Source organism: Phyllobates terribilis, unplaced genomic scaffold, assembly GCF_046119375.1.
Source record: "Phyllobates terribilis strain yellow unplaced genomic scaffold, ASM4611937v1 Scaffold_3__8_contigs__length_932513732, whole genome shotgun sequence".
Lineage (NCBI taxonomy): Eukaryota > Metazoa > Chordata > Amphibia > Anura > Dendrobatidae > Phyllobates > Phyllobates terribilis.
In genome coordinates this window covers 101,145,118-101,165,205 of record NW_027362763.1, presented here as the reverse complement: position 1 = coordinate 101,165,205, position 20,088 = coordinate 101,145,118, and the positions used below count along the sequence as shown (strand labels likewise).

General features: G+C 42.4%; 1 pseudogene; it reads right to left on the bottom strand.

Moving 5' to 3' along the window:
* Positions 1 to 2,629: 2,629 nt before the first annotated feature.
* Positions 2,630 to 18,927, bottom strand: LOC141258470 (serine/threonine-protein kinase SBK1-like; annotated as a pseudogene).
* Between the last annotated feature and the right edge of the window lie 1,161 nt (positions 18,928 to 20,088).

Sequence of the window (20,088 nt, the reverse complement as noted above, 5' to 3'; positions counted from 1 at the left end):
TCCAGCCTAACTACTATTTGTGATTGGAGGCCCTTGGGATGGTTGCTTCCTGCATCAACCATGACTCAGCCCATAGGGCTAATTTTTGCAAACCCTATGCACATTGTGCAGTGGACAAATCTGGAATGTACAGTGGTCCTACCAAACTAATATTTGTCATTGTAGGCCCTTGTCACAGGTTGTGCCACATTTTGACTGAGATAGGGGATACATATTCAATTGAAATTTACACTGACTGTTGATGACCGGATCGTAGATAAGGTTTGTCAAGGGAGGCCCTTGTCATGGAATCTTTCTGCACCTATCACACAGCCCCAGGAGTAATTTTTGGAAATACGTTGCACATTCTGCACTGGACCAAGTAGTACAATATCAAAAAGTCTTCTCTTCCTATATAATCTGGGGAATATTGACAATCAAAATCTCTAAGCCATTTGGAGAAACTTCTCCAACCCAACCTGGAGGGGGGGCACCATATATCCTTTGTCCAATGACTTGCACACGTGATATATTTGAGCTAGTCATCCAGTTGACTAGTGCAGCTTTATTTTTCCGGTTCACAGAGTTAAGCCACACCTGAGGATCGCAGGCCGCACTCACTGCTACCTTCTAGTACTCCATGTCTCTTGGCCTTTTTCTCTGTTATCTCTGCCCTTAAATGAGTTAAATAATAGTGAAGGCCCTACAATATGAATAAGTAAAGGCACTCTCAAATATACACAAAATTTGGAAAGGAGCACACTTCCAAATGCATGTTATAGGGCCACTCGAGGGCTCTCACAAAACTCCGCTTTCCTGCCTACTGCAGGCCCTCTGAACATTTGAATTTAGGGCTGCAGTATCACATGGTGGTGGAGGAAGGGGAGGAGGGACAAGCCCAACACTACACTGGGCACATTGTAAACTGCTATAGAATATGTATTCCACTATCTGAGTATCAATGATGGAGGGACCGGACAAATGTCTAACAGCTGTCCCTCTAAAACGCATATTACAGAGCCACCTGGGGCCTCTCAGGTCAATGATTAGCATACTTACTGGTACGTTCTAGCTGTGCTTGTAAAGTGCTGGGGAATAGCAAACTAAAAATGATGTATGACAGAGGGACCTACAAAATGTATAAGTCAGGGCCCTCCCAATTGTAAAAGGCGAAAAAAAAACACTATAGTATGTGTCAAAAACGCTAAAAGGGATATTTTTTTGGTTTCTCTGGTTTATTTAGCCTTATATACAAGTGATTACACAGGAAAAACTGTTTCTTTACCTTTTTGGCCTGTTAAATGCAATTTAGGTTAGGTTTGGTAGTTGTTCTTATGTGTCTGTAAAAGTGGCATAATACTGCAATAAACTTATTCCCAGAAACCATATGTGAGTCAGAAATGCATGCAGGCATATTCTCCAGGCTCTTTCCATTCTGTTTCATCACTTTCCCATCCATTTCAGCCTATTCCTCAGGCCCCCAGACACCTTTGTAGGGTTCAGTAGAAAATTACTTGCATTTCCCATTGACTTACATTGTACTTGCTATTCGGAACGAATACGCAATAATTGCAAAGTACTCGTTACGAGTATAGCGATTAAGAATATTGCGGTTCTCGCTCATCATTAGTTATTTTCCCATAATGAAGAGTTTGGATGAAGTTTAATGTTGAAGTTTATTGAGGTCTTTAAGATTGATAGTGCATCAGGTAGGAGAAAATTCAAACTCCCGTCATATTGATAAAATTTGTCATATCGTATGCCAAATCCAATCCATCTTCCAGTCAACCATTTTACCACTTTACTGCAAAAAAAAGTAAGCAATTCTGGCTCTGATACATTGGCCATCTTAATGTACCGGGGGCTTCAGGTGCGGTACTATAAAGTAACTAAACATATTCGGTTCCACCATCCCACACAAATCCACTGGACACTGTAAGTATGGAAGGGAAGATAGTAGAGAATGAAGATTAAATTCTAACTCGATAAATAATCATTCAAGATATTGAAGAATTTTCTAGAGAACATTTTGGGGAATGAAAGATAATGTATACAATGAGGGGGGGGGAAGGCAGATAGTGATTGATACAATTCTTCCCAACATGGAAAGTTTCATTTTTTTTCCACATTTATGCTTTTCTTCTACTTTTTTTTTTTTTACTATTATTTTTTTTTACCTATGACCATATATTTAACCTAATAATGTCCTCAACACAGGGTGAAACATTGATCCCCATATATTTTAAACTAAATTTCTCAGCCACAACTTGCCACTGTTAAAGGTTACTAAAGGTTTTTGAAATATTGCAAATAATATGGAAAAAGAAAACCCCAAGCTTGAAGACCATTGTATATTAAAGGGGTTAGATATACAGTATTGTGGAAACGGTTTAGGAAGGTGTGAAAAAAATTCTGCAATGTAAGAGGTTTCCAAAAACAGAAGTTTTAATCATTTATTATTTATAAATTAATAAAATACAAACTGAATAAACAAAACAAATTTAAATTGCATCAATATTTGGTGACCGCCCTTTGACTTCATCAGTTCTTCTAGGTACTAATACTTGCACACAGTTTTTGAAGGAACTCAGCAGGGAGGTTTCTCCAAATATCTTGAACTGACCACCTTTTCCTCAACTACCAAGTTTGTTTAATACTCAAAGACCTTTATTTTCCAGGGAAAATTAAGGTAATTGAAGATAGAGAGAACGGACTGCCGAGAAAAGGGACATTGAGCAAAGAGATTGTCAAACATGTATATGGCTTCTCTCGACAACATCTGCCAACAAAAAGGGGGAGAAGTGAAGTCTGCACTTTGTCTCCAGTTGATGTAGACTTGATACATGGTGTCAGATTCTGTTGCTTCAATCCATGGGAAGAATCCAGTCAAAACAACAAAGAGAAGAACCCCAAAAGCCCAGATATCTATAGTAGGGCTCAAGATCAAATATTCTCCTCCTTTCAAGTCACACAGCTCTGGAGACATGTACGGTATTATATGTGACATGGACGACACATAGTTTCCCATAGGTTGGGTCAAACCAAAATCACTCAATTTGATTTGGTAGCAGTCTTTGTCCATGAGCAACACGTTGTCCGGCTTCAGGTCCCTGTGAACCAACCCTCTACCATGTATATAGTCCAGAGCTGAGGATATCTGTTTGGCACACCTCTTCACTGCGTCCTCAGGAATTCCAACCTGCAGAAAACGGATCAGGTTCATGAGATTTAGTTTTATTTGTGTAGTTCTTTATCCAAAGCAAAAATACTAAACATTGAAGATGTTGCTGTTGTTGGGACAGTGGATGGTATAGTGGATAAAACTGCTGCTGTGAAGGTCATGAGGCTTCAAACCGTGCAATGCTATGGAAATCGCTTTCAACTATGGAAATGTTTGAGGTATTCCCAAGGACCACTATATGTAATAGTTAGCTATCTGGCTACCATTTACAGGGGTATCTAGCTTTTCCTCTGACTGTTGATGTGTATCTCCTGCCTCTGGTGTTTCAGAAATTAAATATTTGTACATTGTAGGAGAACATATGAAGCCGGCCTTACTTACCTCACTTTGTATGATATGATGCAAGGTGCCTGCCGTTGCCAACTCCTGAGTAAGTGCATAGTGGTCCATTGTGCCAATAAAGATGGGATATGTGGTAATAATATGAGGGTGGTCAGAGAGACTGATTGACAAAGACAGCTACTTCAGAAAGGTTTTCAGAAGAGTTCTGTCCTTCAGTAGTTTCACAGCAACTGGTTCTCCTATAAAAAGAAACAAAACAAAAGTAAGTCTATAAAAACCTCCAAGATCTCACATAGAAACTTTATATTCAAACACATAATTATCACCACTGGCATGGGATGTGTGCTGGTGGATATCAGTGCCTAATCCTCAATCTCATATCTATGAGGAGGCCTGACTTTGCTAACTTGGGGGCAGCTTGGATTTAAAACAGTTTAATTCCAAGTTTATTCATTTATTTTTCTAACTGATATTACCATAGTAAAATTGTTAGTGGTTTTGGGGCCATTTATCTCCAATGAGAAAAAAGTTATTGGGAGATTGAACTTTAACTGCTTAATTCTTTTGTCTCCTGATATCTTCTGTCAGACAGATAATCAATTGTTTTTAGAAAGACGGAGAACACTGAGTTAGGCTGAGTTCACACGATGCGTTTTTCATGCGTTTCCGCGGCGTTTTTGCAGTTGCGGAAACGCCGCGGAAACGCATGAAAAACGCATGGTAGAAGGGCAGCAATGTTCCCCAATTGAAATCCGCATGTGCTGTGCTCATGATGCGGATTTTTCCGCAGCGTAAACGCTGCGGTCAAAAATCCGCAGCATGTCAATTAATTTTGCGGAAACGCTGCTCTTTTGCCGCCATTGGCTTGCATTAGACCGCATGGAATCCGCATCACTGTATATGTTGATGCGCTTTTCATGCGGTCTAATGTGCGGATGGTACCCGGGTGTGGATGAGAGGACTCTCATCCAGACCCAGGTACCATTAAAAAAAAAAAGAATAAAATAAAAAATATATATATTCTCACCTTCTGACGGCCCGCGCTGCGTCCTGCTGGCTTCCCGGGCATTTCGCGGTTGAATGAAGGACCTTCGCTGACGTCAGAGTCATGTGACCGGGTCACGTGACGCTGACGTCGGAAGGTCCTAAAGTCTTCACTGCCGGCAGCCGGGACCGATGAAGCAGGACACCGGGGGCCATCAGAGGGTAAAGTATAGATTTATTTTTTATTTTTTGACATTCACACACTATATAAATCCATGCCGGTTGCATGGATTTATATAGTGTAAAGTTGACAAGCACTTTCCAAGTGATGCTAAAATCGCTTGGGAAGCGCTTGTCAACCCGCATGCGGAAATGAAAGTGAAGACCGCTTCATTTCCGCATGTCCCTGGCAGGAAACCGCATGTACAATCCGCATGCGTTTTTTCCTGCCAGAGAGATGCAGAAACGCTCAGGAAAAAATCCTGAGCATTTCTGCATCGTGTGCACATACCCTTAGAGGTATCATAAAATCTATAGTTTATTTAATGCTATTAAAAATATTGCATATTCAATTACATACATGTAACAAATGTGAAGTGATAAAATTTACAAACCCAGTAAAAAGGCTGAAGATAAGGACCACTGAGCACCTATAAGCAAAGGTATTGAATCCACCCAAAAGTAAGAAAGGGTCCAGGCTGAAGATCTGCTGGAGCACCGTATAATGGGTATATGCAATATTTTTAATAGCATTAAATAAACTATTTGTTTTATGATATCGCTAACTCAGTGTTCTCAGCTTTTGGAAATGCTTATATTGAGTTTTTTGGTCATGATATAGGGCACAAGCCCTTTGATGTAAAACTAGGGATGATATTCTGGAACCCCTATTAAGATAATCAATGGTGCAACTTATAGATATTTTTAGATGGACATTTTTATGACCTAACAGAGTAAAGTTGGCCAAACACTAGAGATGAGCGTTGTTCTACTCGAACTGTTCGCCAATCTCAAATTCGAGCTGTTTTGGGCGGTGTTCGAGCCGGTCGGCGAACACGAACAATTTGAGAAAAATTCGGCTGTTCGAGGTTATGTTCGATAACTGTTCGTGCACCAAAATCATAACTGGATTTTTTCTCAGTAATGATGAAAATTAATGTTAATACGCAGTTTGAGTGTACAGCGGGGCGGGGGGAGGGGCAGGGGATGGATCTCTGCAGGAACAATGAAGATCTCCATTTTTTTTTCTCTTTCCCGCATTTGCAGTGGGGAGGTGCAATCTGTCAGCCTATCAGCAGCGCACACACGGAGCGAAGTGCTTTTTTTCACACAAGCAAGGGCATGTGTCATTGGCAGTGTATGTCACATGTCCTTGCCCTATAAGACCAAGCCATTTTCCCCGTCGCCACCATTTTCTCACTGCTGCAGCTGCGTGTTAGACGGCACCGCTGTTGCTGTGTGCGCTATACCTTGTTAATTTCAAGCCAATTTTCGCACAAATATACAGATAGCTTGGGAGTAGGGAATAGTTGTGATTGCAGTCCTTTTAAGGACTAGGTTACAGCATTTCCTACGACTTTTATCAGGCAGGTCTGTGCTCTTAAATAGATAGATTGTGGGAGTAAAGACTAATTGTAATTGGAGTCCTTTTCAGGACTAGGTTACATCAGTTCCTATCAGTTTTTGCCAGGCAGGTCTGTGCCAGTGCTGTGCAAGTTTTTTTCACAGCATTTGGCTGAATCTAGCAAAGCTAATCCTTTTTGGCCTATTGCAGAGTGTGTTAGTCAGTGGAGTAGCCTATCTGTGTTGCAAGATATACCACCTGTGTATAGAATACCAATTTTTTTACTGCACCTAGTGAAGTAAAATCTTTTGGGCATAGCATCATTCTATTAGTCCATCTATACTGACCTCCATCAGGTTGCAAACTGAATATAATTTTTTTCTGCATCTAGCTCTGAAAAAATATTTGGGCTTCTAGCAGTGTGTGGGACTTGGTCTATTAGTCCATCTATACTGACCTCCATCAGGTTGCAAATTAAAAATAATTTTTTTCTTCATTTAGCTCTGAAAAAATATTTGGGCTTCTAGCAGTGTGTGGGACTTGTTCTATTAGTCCTTCCATACTGACATCCAGCAGGTTGCAAATTGAATATAATTTTTTTCTGCATCTAGCTCTGAAAAAATCTTTGGGCTTCTAGCGGTGTGTGGGACTTGGTCTATTAGTCCATCTATACTGACCTCCATCAGGTTGCAAATTAAAAATATTTTTTTTCTGCATCTAGCTCTGAAAAAATATTTGGGCTTCTAGCAGTGTGTGGGACTTGGTCTATTAGTCCATCTATACTGACCTCCATCAGGTTGCAAATTAAAAATAATTTTTTTCTTCATTTATCTCTGAAAAAATATTTGGGCTTCTAGCAGCGTGTGGGACTTGTTCTATTAGTCCATCTATACTGACCTCCATCAGGTTGCAAATTAAAAATAATTTTTTTCTGCATCTAGCTCTGAAAAAATATTTGGGCTTCTAGCAGTGTGTGGGACTTGGTCTATTAGTCCATCTATACTGACCTCCATCAGGTTGCAAATTAAAAATAATTTTTTTCTGCATCTAGCTCTGAAAAAATATTTGGGCTTCTAGCAGTGTGTGGGACTTGGTCTATTAGTCCATCTATACTGACCTCCATCAGGTTGCAAATTGAATAAAAAAATGTTCTGCATCTAGCTCTGAAAAAATATTTGGGCTTCTAGCGGTGTGTGGGACTTGGTCTATTAGTCCATCTATACTGACCTCCATCAGGTTGCAAATTAAAAATAATTTTTTTCTGCATCTAGCTCTGAAAAAATATTTGGGCTTCTAGCAGTGTGTGGGACTTGGTCTATTAGTCCATCTATACTGACCTCCATCAGGTTGCAAATTAAAAATAATTTTTTTCTTCATTTAGCTCTGAAAAAATATTTGGGCTTCTAGCAGTGTGTGGGACTTGTTCTATTAGTCCTTCTATACTGACGTCCAGCAGGTTGCAAATTGAATATAATTTTTTTCTGCATCTAGCTCTGAAAAAATATTTGGGCTTCTAGCGGTGTGTGGGACTTGGTCTATTAGTCCATCTATACTGACCTCCATCAGGTTGCAAATTAAAAATAATTTTTTTCTGCATCTAGCTCTGAAAAAATATTTGGGCTTCTAGCAGTGTGTGGGACTTGGTCTATTAGTCCATCTATACTGACCTCCATCAGGTTGCAAATTAAAAATAATTTTTTTCTGCATCTAGCTCTGAAAAAATATTTGGGCTTCTAGCAGTGTGTGGGACTTGGTCTATTAGTCCATCTATACTGACCTCCATCAGGTTGCAAATTAAAAATAATTTTTTTCTGCATCTAGCTCTGAAAAAATATTTGGGCTTCTAGCAGTGTGTGGGACTTGGTCTATTAGTCCATCTATACTGACCTCCATCAGGTTGCAAATTGAATAAAAAAATGTTCTGCATCTAGCTCTGAAAAAATATTTGGGCTTCTAGCGGTGTGTGGGACTTGGTCTATTAGTCCATCTATACTGACCTCCATCAGGTTGCAAATTAAAATTAATTTTTTTCTTCATTTAGCTCTGAAAAAATATTTGGGCTTCTAGCAGTGTGTGGGACTTGTTCTATTAGTCCTTCTATACTGACGTCCAGCAGGTTGCAAATTGAATATAATTTTTTTCTGCATCTAGCTCTGAAAAAATATTTGGGCTTCTAGCGGTGTGTGGGACTTGGTCTATTAGTCCATCTATACTGACCTCCATCAGGTTGCAAATTAAAAATAATTTTTTTCTGCATCTAGCTCTGAAAAAATATTTGGGCTTCTAGCAGTGTGTGGGACTTGGTCTATTAGTCCATCTATACTGACCTCCATCAGGTTGCAAATTAAAAATAATTTTTTTCTGCATCTAGCTCTGAAAAAATATTTGGGCTTCTAGCAGTGTGTGGGACTTGGTCTATTAGTCCATCTATACTGACCTCCATCAGGTTGCAAATTGAATAAAAAAATGTTCTGCATCTAGCTCTGAAAAAATATTTGGGCTTCTAGCGGTGTGTGGGACTTGGTCTATTAGTCCATCTATACTGACCTCCATCAGGTTGCAAATTAAAAATAATTTTTTTCTTCATTTAGCTCTGAAAAAATATTTGGGCTTCTAGCAGTGTGTGGGACTTGTTCTATTAGTCCTTCTATACTGACGTCCAGCAGGTTGCAAATTGAATATAATTTTTTTCTGCATCTAGCTCTGAAAAAATATTTGGGCTTCTAGCGGTGTGTGGGACTTGGTCTATTAGTCCATCTATACTGACCTCCATCAGGTTGCAAATTAAAAATAATTTTTTTCTGCATCTAGCTCTGAAAAAATATTTGGGCTTCTAGCAGTGTGTGGGACTTGGTCTATTAGTCCATCTATACTGACCTCCATCAGGTTGCAAATTAAAAATAATTTTTTTCTGCATCTAGCTCTGAAAAAATATTTGGGCTTCTAGCAGTGTGTGGGACTTGGTCTATTAGTCCATCTATACTGACCTCCATCAGGTTGCAAATTAAAAATAATTTTTTTCTTCATTTAGCTCTGAAAAAATATTTGGGCTTCTAGCAGTGTGTGGGACTTGTTCTATTAGTCCTTCTATACTGACCTCCAGCAGGTTGCAAATTGAATATAATTTTTTTTCTGCATCTAGCTCTGAAAAAATATTTGGGCTTCTAGCGGTGTGTGGGACTTGGTCTATTAGTCCATCTATACTGACCTCCATCAGGTTGCAAATTAAAAATAATTTTTTTCTGCATCTAGCTCTGAAAAAATATTTGGGCTTCTAGCGGTGTGTGGGACTTGGTCTATTAGTCCATCTATACTGACCTCCATCAGGTTGCAAATTAAAAATAATTTTTTTCTGCATCTAGCTCTGAAAAAATATTTGGGCTTCTAGCAGTGTGTGGGACATGGTCTATTAGTCCATCTATACTGACCTCCATCAGGTTGCAAATTGAATAAAAAAATTTTCTGCATCTAGCTCTGAAAAAATATTTGGGCTTCTAGCGGTGTGTGGGACTTGGTCTATTAGTCCATCTATACTGACCTCCATCAGGTTGCAAATTAAAAATAATTTTTGTCTGCATCTAACCCAGCCAATAGTTTTGGCCTAATACCACAGTTTGGCCACTCAGCTCTGCTCGGTTACCATCCATTGTTTTTTTGTGCAAACAACTCCAGAGTTGTGAATTAGTTAACCACCAAAATGAGTGGAAAAAGGCCTGCTGCTGGTGGAAAGGGGAATAGGCGTGTTGGGAAGGGGAAAAAAGGTTGTGTCCGTGGGGTAGGTGCAGAAGAAAGACCATCTTCCAGCCAAACTAAAATGTCTACTTCTTTTAGCGGACAATGTGATAAGATCCCTTTCTTACGGCCACGCCAATCGCTACAAATTCCAGATGAGGCACAAAAACAGCAGGTGCTTCAACGGATATCAAGTGCTCCTTTAAGTGGGCTCTCCTCCACATCAACTTCAACATCACAAATACTCCAGTCCTCAAAGGTGTCACCCAAATCGCACTTGCTTCCTCACAGCTCCCAAATCTCCAGCTGCCCGTCTGAGTATGAGGTAGAACAGATGGTTGAGTCTGCAGAGCTGTTTACTCATACTATAGCCTGGGAATCAGAGGTCGACTCCAGCGCTTCTGTGAATCCAGACGAGGAAATGATCTGCACTGATGCCCAGAATCTTTATGAGTCGGATCCAGGACCAGACGCAGAAGGTTCTGACCATAATGTAGACCCTCATTCCCAAACTGTAACTCCTGTTGGTGGAGACAATGAGGAAGACGATGATAAGACTCAAATACCTGATTGGAGCGACAACTTTAGTTTTTTGTCAGGGCAGGAACAGGTTGGCTCTGAGGATGACGGGTGTGATAACGCACAGGGTGATGATGATGAGGTCGGAGATCCCACTTACTGTCAACCCACAGTCAGCCAAGAGATGAGGTCAGCAGAGGAGGTGGAGGAAGATGCTAGTGACGACGAGGTCAGGTTGCGCCTTCCTGAACAGAGACGTAGTACTGGAAGCACGTCAACAACTGCATCCTCAAACACAACTCTGCCTCTCACCACAAGTCGTGGTGGCTCTTCAGGTCGCATGGGTGCTAAGCTTTGCATAGCCTGGGCATTTTTTCAGATCGATAAAGATGACCCAACTCATGTTATCTGTAACATTTGTCAGCAAAAGCTAAGTAGAGGCCAAAAAATACATAGTTTGAGTACTTCATGCATGAACCGGCACATGGACATGAAGCATAAGTTGCAGTGGGAAGCTCAGTGTGCTACAATGCGGTCTAGCCGGCCGGGCCAACCACCGTCTGCCATATCTTGTGCATCTGCGGCCTCTTCATCCTCTGTGACTGGGGGGACAGCAGTCACACCTGTTTTGGGGCGCAGACCTGCCACCTCTTTACCCGCAACAGCCAGCGTGATTGGCAGGTCATCATTTTCTTTGGAGGTGGTAACACCAGCTGGTCTTGAGCGCTGTCCGACATCGATAGCACCACCTTTGGATCAAGGCAACCTAACATGTCCGCCTGCATCTTCCTCACAGACCGGCAGTTTGCCGGGGACACCCTTATCAACCCCGTCTAAGCACAATAGCCAGCCCTCGGTCCCTCAGATGTGGACAAGTAAAAGACCATTTCCTCCTAGCCATGAGAAAGCTAAGAGGTTGAATTTCACCATCTGCAAGCTCTTGGCTACAGAAATGCTGCCTTTCCGCCTGGTGGACACAGAGGATTTTCGAGACCTTATGTCCGTCGCAGTGCCCCAGTACCAGATGCCCAGTCGGCACTACTTCTCAAAGAAAGGTGTGCCTGCGCTCCACCAGCATGTCGCACACAACATCACCGCTTCTTTGAGAAACTCTGTGTGTGACAGGGTGCATTTCACCACAGACACTTGGACGAGTAGGCATGGACAGGGGCGTTACATGTCGCTGACTGGGCACTGGGTAACTATGGTGACAGCAGGACAAGGGGCTGCTGTCCAAGTCTTGCCGTCCCCACGAGTTGTGCGTCAATCCTCTTTGTCATTTTTCCTCCACTGCTTCTGCCTCCTCAACCTCCTCTCGGTCTTCCACCTGCACCCAAAGCCTGTCTGGTCATGCCACAAGCTTTCTAACTGCGCAGAAGGGATCCTGCACACCTCCTTACTATGCTGGCAGTAGGGCTCAACGTCATCAGGCGGTTTTTACATTGAAATGTCTGGGAAATGTGAGTCACACAGCTGAGGAGTTGTGGTCAGCTCTGGAGAACCAATTTCATGAATGGTTGTCTCCACTGGACCTGAAACCAGGGAAGGCCGTGTGCGACAATGCTGCAAACCTGGGTGCGGCCCTTCGCCGGGGCAATGTCACACACGTGCCTTGTATGGCTCACGTGTTGAACCTGGTTGTCCAGCAATTTTAGCCCACTATCCCAGACTAGATGGCCTTCTGCAGAGGGCACGGTCGCTGTGTGCTCACTTCCGCCGTTCGCATCCCGCAGCTCAGCGACTTACATCTCTACAGAAGTCGTTGGGCCTGCCACTTCACCGGCTAAAATGCGATGTGCCTACCCGGTGGAATTCAACTCTGCACATGTTGCAGCGACTGTGGCAGCACCGACAAGCCCTGGTGCAATACGTTCTGACGTATAGCCTGGGCCAACGAGATTCAGAGGTAGGGCAAATCACGCTGGAGGAGTGGTCTCAGATCAGGGACCTATGCACCCTTCTGCACAGTTTTGAAATGGCGACGAAGATGTTTAGTGCTGACGATGCCATTATCAGCATGACTATTCCGGTGATTTACATGCTGGAGCACATGTTAAACAGAATTCGGAGTCAGGTGGTGGCACAAGAGGAGGTGGAGGAAGTAGAGGAGGAGGAGTTGTATGCGGAAGGGCTAACATCTGCAAGGTCCAGACGGTCGGCAGCACCAAGGCGGCAGGCATGTGAGGGTGGGGGAGATGGTTTTACCAGGGCGCATGGTAGCAGCCAAACTAGTGAGGAAGGTGCAGGAGCCCAGGAAGAAGTGGAGGACGAACTGATGGAAGACTCATCAGATGAGGGAGACCTTGATCACATTTCTGTTGTGCGAGGTTGGGGGGAGAGGACAGAGGAAGGAAGCATGATTGTTACCTCGCCACCAACACAACAGGGACTTGGTGCTCCTGGATGCGCAACACACATGAGTGCCTTCTTGCTGCACTACCTGCAACATGACCCTCGAATTGTGAGAATTAGAAATAATCCTGACTACTGGGTTGCCACACTGTTAGATCCCCGGTACAAAAGTAAATTTGCAGAAATTATTCCTGCCATAGAAAGGGATGCACGCATGCAGGAGTATCAGCAGAGACTGTTGCAGAATCTTACATGTGCTTTTCCACAAAATACCAGTGGTGCACGTAGTGAATCTCACAGTTCCAACTTGCCAACCGTGGTCTGTATGGAATTGTTCAATAAAGGGCCCAAAATTAAGATAACATAGATGGGAGAGGTCTCTATGAATAGGAATTCCTAAGTATTTGATACCCTGTGAGGGCCAGGCAAAGGGAAAGTTGGACTGGATGGAATCCTATATGGATTTAGGGAGGGAGACATCGAGGGCCTCAGACTTCGCTGCATTGATTTTAAAATTTTACCATGTAACAAAGTGATCTATTTCAGCCATAACAGCATGGATGGATATATGTGATTGAGTGATATATACTAGGACATCATCAGCAAATAGAGAGCACTTGTACTCGGTGCCTCCCACCTCAATCCACCTAATATTGGGGTTATGGCGAATTGATGAGAGCAGGTGCTCCGTCACTAGGATGTATAAGAGAGGGGACAGAGGACATCCCTGCCTTGTCCCATTGGTGATTGTGAAAGGTGATGAAAATGTTCTGACGCACCCCCTGGGCCTTGGGACACCCGGAGCCGGACCCTTTTTGGTAGATGCTGGTGGTTGTAGTCTTCGTGGCGGCGATCCGGTTCCGTGGCTCAGGGCGGTCAAACCAGTGGCGGAACTATTTATGTGGTTTTGATGTTTAAATGTCCGACTACGCCACCCGTGGATTGCGGTCAGAGTGAACCGCCGCTACAGGGCAGACCGCTAAGGCTGGTGTTGTGGGTGCAGCAGAGCATAGCATAACTCCCCACGGGAGGAGTATAGCCTCAGGGCAGTGTATGCGGAGGATGGGGGTGATGGTGCAGGGCAGCAGCAGTAACGACACGGAGTCAGTGATGCAGTTCAGGGCCTTTACTCACAGTTCTTATTATCCAGACCACGTCTGCAGGTAACGGCTGCCCACGTCGTACTGTGCTCACCAGGTGAGGGGCTCAGACAACTCCCAGATAACTTTGGAGCGCTTCACAGGACCCCCTTTGTGTGTCCTTTGTCTGGCCTTTCTTACCAACACTTCTGTCCGGCTGCCTCGGGCCTCCTCTTGGTAAACTTGGCGCCAGTTTCCCTGACCCTATGTGGTGCCTTCCTAGCGGGTGGAGCAAGGGGCTGCGCCACATAAAATGTCAGTGCCTCCGGTTTCTAGCTGAGGGTTGTTTCCTGCCTCCACTAGTTCGGGGACCGGTCTCCCCCTTTGGCCTGACCCCTCCACGCAGGTGGATTCGGGCGTGCGGTGGCGACTCGCCCGTCCGCACCCCTGGGATCCCTTCATTCCTCGTTCCTGGAGCCTTCTCCGCTCCTCTTCCTTCCTTCTCCCTCTTGCAGGCCTGGGCCTCTGTTACTAGGCCCGCCTCCGGAGCAGAGCTCATGCAGAGCCCCTGCTCCCTGCCACTTCTGCTCAGACTTCTCTGCACTGAACTAAGATGGTGCCCACCTTTTATACTCCCTTCTCAATGCACCCAGGAACTGCTTCCTCCCTGCTCCTGCACTGCAGGGTTCCCCTTCCTCAGTGTTCCCTCCCCCCACTCCAGCCAGGGACAGGGACTGTCGTGCCCATCTCAGGGGCATATTGGTCGCCCTGCCCCACGGCAATGTGGTGTAATGCATGCAGGTGTCGGGTCCTGATCCACACTCCATCCTTATCTGAGAGTGAGATATCACACCTCTGGGTGAGGTGCAATACGTCTGTAGCAACCGAGCCCTCGGTGCTACAGTTCCATTTATCTTCAGCCTAGGTGACGTATTGTGATACAGGGCTGTGATTTTGGCTATAAAAGGGTCCCCTAGACCCCTACCCCAAGCTTTTTAAGAGAATCATATATGGCGTGCCAGGAGACTCTATGGAATGCTTTCTCAGCATCCAACGAGAGTATCTACTTACAAATTTTTAACTGCATCTAGCCCAGGAAATACTTTGTGCCTAGTAGCAGTGTCTGCTAGTCAGCGGATTATCCCGGCTGTTAAGCAAGCTACACCACCTGTAGTTTGGACACTTAATTTTTTCAAAGGAAATGCTTCGGGACCACGGGATACTTAGTGAAGAGCATCAGGAGGCACCCCAAGGCATAGGGGCTGGGACTGGCACTAGGATGCCTTGCGGTGGACAGCCGAGCTCGATCCTTATAAAAGCTTTTTAACTGCAGCAGCTTTAGTGGACGCTACTGGAGCTGGAATTACGCGGCTGCTGGCATGAGACTTGCCCTCCAATAGATCCTTGTAAATGGATTTAAAGTGTATTCATTCAAATTAGAGGGACAATTTAAATTAAAAAGCTTAGAGCTGCCTCCACCACAGGGGGGCTCGCTCGACCCACCAGTGGACAGGCACCAGTATTGGGAGAGGGGGGCTGGCCGTCAGGGTTCACCGCGGCTCTGGCACAAACCCGGCGACACGGAGGTGGCACGGGCAGGAGCGGACTGGCCGTCTCGGCTTCTCAATTTTTGGATTTTAGATGGGCATGACATGCCTATATCTGTGTCTCCCCCTCCTTTTACTCCTCCACCTCTTTTCTTTTCGCATGACTATATGTACTTGTCACTTTTCCATGTGTTAGTTGTGTCTTCTGAGCAGTTTGTCAGCTTTTGGACACCTTTGAAAGTGTTTTCTATGTGTTTCTATGTGTTTTTGTTTGCCTGCCATTGGTTTTAACGGTGTTCGAATGTGTTCGACGAACAGTTCGGCGAACACACGGGTGTTCGACGAACCGAACCGAACTCGAACACTACGGGGGTGGCTCAACACTACCAAACACATGGATATTTGTCTGCCGACCATTGGCAGATCCAGCTGAATATGGTGGAAATCAAGATAAACAGCTATTCACCCAATGCTTATTTGAACAAAACTTTTTTCCCAACCTTCATTTTCATACGATCCTTCGATAACCCAACATGTCTGGAAAGAGTTAGGCGCCCCTCATACACATAAGATAGTGATCAAGACCCACCAAATTTGGCTGGTTTGGATGACTTTACACCTATGTGTATGAGTTGATGTTACTAAAATAATCTGGATTTTCCAATGGCTTACAGATAAATATCTCATCTCCATGGCCGATTAAAATCATTTTCACATTTTGTTACATAATTTACCACTTTTATTTAATCAATTCAGGTAAATGGCCAAATTTGTTTTTGACTTGTTCACATACCTGTCAATTTGTTCTGTGCCAGTAGAACTTTTCCATATGACCCTTGGCCCAGTTTCTTGATTACGTTGTAGCATTCCGAAATCTCCTGAATCCAAAAGATCTGGGAGGCGGCCATTGCTGCTTGGAAGTTGTTGATTCTTGGGCTAAGCGACAAACTGTGTATGACTCTAGAAGAAAATATAAGGAATATGATTAATGAAACATCCTGTAGTGATCATATTCATGGGTTCTGTGGGCATTTATCATAATTAAGCTCAATCATAATTAAGAAACCCATCATAAACAAAGATGTTCCTGACCAATATAGGATGGCTGACAACCCTTGTAAAAGGTATCTTGGTGGGCATATTGGTTGTAATCAACCTTTCCATGAAGACATTGTAATCAGATAGACAAAATGATGATAATTCTAAATGGTTCTACAATAATACAGAACTGTTTGTATCTAGTGATTTTTTTTATATTTTTTGTCATTAAAACACACATGAAAATTAGACTCTATGCCGGGTGAAATGTGACTAGAAAGAGAAATGATTGTTTAATGGTCATATGGCAAGGAGACCCAAACAAATAATAAATAACCGCAGTGGATATCCTATTGAAGAGTAGTCTTACCTGGGTTGGGATTCTGGTGATGTTGATGATTAGCTGGGTTCTGCTCCAAAAAATCATAGAATCATAGAATGGTAGAGTTGGAAGGGACCTCCTGGGTCATCTGGTCCAACCCCCTGCTCAAAGCAGGATTCACTAGATCATCTCAGACAGATGTCTGTCCAGCCTCTGTTTGAAGACGTCCATTGAAGGGGAACTCACCACCTCTCGTGGCAGCCTGTTCCACTCATTAATCACCCTAACTGTCAAAAAGTTTTTTCTAATATCTAATCTGTGTCTCCTCCCATTTAGTTTCATCCCATTGCTTCTAGTCTTTCCTTGTGCAAATGAGAATAAAGATGATCCTTCTACAATGTGACAGCCCTTGACATATTTGTAGACAGCTATTAAGTCTCCTCTCAGTCTTCTTTTTTGCAAGCTAAACATTCCCAAATCCTGCAACCGTTCCTCATAGGACATGGTTTGCAGACCAGTCACCATTCTGGTCGCTCTTCTCTGAACTTGCTCCAGTTTGTCTATGTCTTTTTTAAAATGTGGTGCCCAAAACTGTACACAGTATTCCAGATGAGGTCTGACCAAAGAGGAGTAAAGACCGATAATGACTTCACGTGATCTAGACTGTATGCTTCTGTTAATACATCCCAGAATTGTATTTGCCTTTTTTGCTGCTGCATCACACTGTTGACTCATGTTCAGTCTATGATCTATTAGTATACCTAAGTCTTTTTCACATGTACTGTTGCTTAGCTCTATTCCTCCCATTCTGTATATGCTTTTTTTCATTTTTATTGCCCAGATGTAGTACTTTGCATTTTTCCCTGTTAAAAACCATTCTGTTGGTTGCTGCCCTCTGCTCCAGTTTATTTAGGTCTTTTTGAATCCTCTCTCTCTCTTCTCTAGTATTAGCTATCCCTCCTAGCTTTGTGTCATCAGCAAATTTAATCAGTTTACCCTCAATTCCTTCATCTAAATCATTGATAAAGATGTTGAACAATACAGGTCCCAGGACGGAGCCCTGTGGTACCCCACTTGAGACAAATGTTGAGTGTCGCTTTCTTATGGCTTGGTCTGAGAGGTCCTATCTTCACAAAGATGTTCTCAGGAATAATTCAACAAGACCCATGAAGTTCTACGCTTTATAGGGAAGTAGCTACCTGACATTGAGGTCAATCCTTCTCCTTAGCCAATTGGATGTCAAAAACCTCCTTTGAATTACAGATTAAAGTGACTCCTAGATGTTGGACGTTCATGAAAACCTAATTGTTATTTATTAGACTGTGTGGTGCCACAATGGTATCTGGGAGGCGCCCACCTTAGTATTGTTAGTATTTGTAGTAAATTGCTAATGTAATCAGTTCTGAATTTATTCTACCTCCTATGGTCACATCTCACCTTCCCGACATCCTGCTGCTTTCACCAAAAGAGAAACTGGACCCATGTTTTTATATAAATATACATTTGTCATGCACGGTTCTTTTATCCAGTGTTTATGGCCAGAAACTGATTTAACATAACTTGTAGAATAGTCTTGTCCCAACTGACATTATAATTAGATGGAAATAACAGAATTGTCTATTTGTTCTATAGTAAAGCTGTTAATTCAACTAAGGGTAAAGACCCCATACACATTCAATGAAATTGGGGCAATAAACCATTGTTCAGTGATTGGCTGATATATTCTGTGATGTGTTTGGGGTACATTTTTTTTTCTAGCATTAGATCTGATCATCTGCCGAGAAAATCCAACGAGAGGGACCAGTGTTTTGGCGGATTAAAAATGTTCATTCTTTTCCACCGCTCATTATCGTTGAGATTAAACATTTCATTCTGGATATATCTGAATCAGAGTTACTGAAGTTCTCACGTACCTCGTAATTGACAGATTTTTAAGACTTTTTTGCTCCTAATTTGAAAAAATCTACAGTAAAGTTATCAAATCAAATCTGCACTGAATTGTTTAGCTATGAAGGAGGCAAAGAAATAATTCACTTTAAATTATTTATTTCAGATTTATTTTTAGAGATGTTTTCTTCCTGTTTTATACTAATTAATATCTGTCAGAATTTATCTAAAAATCCAAACTCCATGCCAGATTTCACGTTGAATATTTAGGGAGCATCTGGGTGAGATTTGTAAAATGTCAGCACCTTGTCTGCTACAATAATACATTACCTGCGCAAACTCAAACTATTTCCAGGAAATCCTATTTCGCATTTTCTGATTTTTATCTTAATAAAATGCATGTTTTTCACAGAAGCGCTCAATCTGATTTTTACAATTTTTTTTTTCTTTTGCAAAAAAATCTTCTAAACACTTAGACAGCGCTTGTATGGTGTTCATGTGCTATCCATTCTTTTAGGTTATTTTTTTATGGACATTTACTCTTGAGAAAGCAAGTTTTTATCTGCAACACAGATCAAAAATGGAGAAGTCACAAATTATTTTTTTGTGCAGTTTTTCCACAAAAAATAGTATGTGAAGAGCACCATAGCCTTTAATGGGTACTTGGGCATCAATCCCATGTCTGATTTTCATGGATAGATCAAATGTGAGCTGGACCAGAAGTCTTCTCTTCTGACCACCTGACTAAGCTTCATCTTACATGAATCTGCTCTTGAGGAAAAAGAGCCTGGCCAATATTAATATGGTCATTATCATGGAGTTATTGCCTTATTAATACCTAATTTTTCGTATCAATCTCAGATTGTTTGGCTGATCTTTATCTAATGTGTGTGGGGGCATCACAGTATTTGACCTTGTCTCTATTACAGATGTGCTAACAATTAGGAGCAGTCTCTTATCAATAATCTCCATACCAGAGGACTTTCCCACAGAACAGATCACCTGTGGAGACCACCATAGATCTACAGCTCCTAGAATTATATGTGGATGTTCTCAGAGAGGCTTCATTTGTAGCCATTAGCATCACATTAGCTCATCGTTGCCGCTCCTATGTGGTCAATGGGTTTTGTGCAGCTCATTAGTACAATCATGTGTTTCCCATAGCCTCAGGTGTCTCCTTCTCCCTGGAAGCCAAGTGTCCATTCTGTACATTTTTATCATTAATTGTTTTTTACTTTTTTTTTTGTTAAATAAAAATTAATAGAAATAAATTAGAATTCAATAAAATAAGCAACTTGTGCTGGAGACGTTGGGGGGAAAGTGGGTGATATCAATGGGATAGTTAAAAAACCAAGGTAATGGTAATAATAATTAGAACGGTACAGTAGTGAATAAAAACAAAGAATTTTATTGGTTCAGTTAAAACAATTATTAGAGATAAAAGATGGTGTGCGGATAAGATCAGGGGATTTAAAAGATGAAAATCATTGTAGGCAGGGAGTAAATGATTTCCTTGTAGCTTTTGATTTAGTATATAGAATGGTTCTCAGTTTTCCAATGGG